Here is a 2,053-nt window from a genome sequence, read left to right as displayed (position 1 = left end):
GCTGCGAAGCCTGTGCAGCTTACTCTGTAGATAGTTGTCCGACCGCTGCTGGATCGCTGTATGGCGAACCGCAATAGAGGCACAGTTGGTTCTGCATGCGGCGTTCGCGTTCTTCGGAAGTGAGGTGAGTGAATCCTAGTTGCATGGGTTCGGCTGCGGGAGTGGTTTCAGGCATGTAACGGGGCGTGGCTCGAGTTGAGCGTCGCGAGCGGATCAGATTGTCGATTTGGATTGAGAGTTCAATGAACTCACTCAAACTCCTTCCCTCATCCCGGCAGGCCAGCTCCGACTGAAGCTCTAAATTCAATCCCCTCCGAAACAAGAGCTTTAGCGTGTCCTCTACCCATGTAGTCTGAGCCGCGAGGGTTCGAAAGGACAGAGCGTAATCGGCAGCCGTTTTCCTCCCCTGAGAAAGAGTTAACAGTTGGTCACCCGCACTCCTCCCCTCGGCTGGATGTTCGAACACATCGCGGAAGTGCTGAAGGAATGCATTGAAGGTGGGAAATGATGACCCATCCATCCTCCAGACAGCGGTGACCCACTCCAGCGCCTTCCCAGTGAGTAATGAGCAAACGAAGGCAATACGGCTAGAGTCTGTGGGGTACAGCGAGGGCTGTTGGTTAACAAAGAGCGAGCACTGGAGTAGGAAGCCTTTGCACCTGACGGGTTCACCATCAAATTTTCCGGGGAAAGCGAGTCGTGACTGATTAGGGGTGTCTGAGATGGTGGAGGGCTACTGTGAGTAGGCGGCTGTTGGTGACCGGCAAGGTAGAACAGCAGAGACAAGGCTGAGACAGAGTCATGTACCAGGCGAGAGATCGGGGCAGGCGGCAAGCAAACAGAGTCCAGGTGAAACAATCCAAGTCGGGGCAGGCAGATAACAATCAGAGTAACGGGAAACAGTCCAAGAACAGATGCACAGAAAATCAAACACGGGTATAACGCTCGGAAATGACAGCCAGGGCAAATCAAGACTTCGCAGAGAGTCTGTGTGTGTGAGTGGTTTATATGTGTGTGTATATGAGGTGCAGGTGTGGATGATTAATCAGTCCCAGGCATGAGGGATGATGGGAATTGGAGTCTGAATGGAAATGACTAATATTCAGGAGACGGTTCCCTCTGGTGGTGCGGAGGAGGCGGTACGGGAGCCTCCTCTGTAACAATTTTATTCTTAACATATTTATTTGAACATTTTGATATTACAATTTAATTAATAAAAATATAACAGTATAAAGCAATGTAGTATTATTTGAGACTATCCTAAAAAGTATTTCTAAAATGTGAAAATTATTTGTAATGGTATTCTTGTCTACATACACAAAAAAAAGTAACATATAAACGAACTAGTATTCAAAAACAAAGTCAAAGTCAAAAATAATAATATTACAGTATCAACCAAAAACATTAATTTATACCACCAAAACTACTTTATATGGGTTAAATCATGTCAAAATATTATATCTTTAAAATGTATTATAAAAGTGTATTATAAAAGCTATTTTAGGACCTCATTAATGGAGAAACCCTGTTTTATTTGCTCTTGAAAATTCAATGTTTCTTCACTGTTGTAATCATTTTGGTTATGTTGTCACAGTTGTTTCGGGAACTTTGTGTGAGGTCGGGAACTAAAAGCAACATATTTACAGTTAAAAGTCAAATTTTGTGTGATGGTTGAATGCAATACAAAGGTTTCATGTAATCGAGTGGCAACTATGTAATCATATTCAACAAGCATTACAAATCCAGGGAACCTGAGGCTTTCATGCTGTTCATTTGGTTCACAATGAGACTGCATTTGGAGACCTCAGCATTGTCCAGGCCTGTCTGAGGTAATTACCCATTCTTAGCTTCATCTTCTAGCCCAGGGTGATCTCTAACCACTCGATAGTGTCTGTCTCCCCACTAATGTCCTCACCTGTTCTTACCAAAACAACAGAGAACCAGAATGGCATCAGATGTCAGCAGTGTCAAAAAAAACAAACAAACCGTATATCATCAGAGATATAATTAGGCTGCAATAAACATTCAAAAAGAGAGGTTAATATGACAAATT

This window comes from Sinocyclocheilus anshuiensis, unplaced genomic scaffold, assembly GCF_001515605.1.
Source record: "Sinocyclocheilus anshuiensis isolate Anshui unplaced genomic scaffold, SAMN03320099.WGS_v1.1 scaffold536, whole genome shotgun sequence".
NCBI lineage: Eukaryota > Metazoa > Chordata > Actinopteri > Cypriniformes > Cyprinidae > Sinocyclocheilus > Sinocyclocheilus anshuiensis.
The sequence above is the reverse complement of the archived record's forward strand: the minus strand, read 5'-3'. Positions refer to the sequence as shown.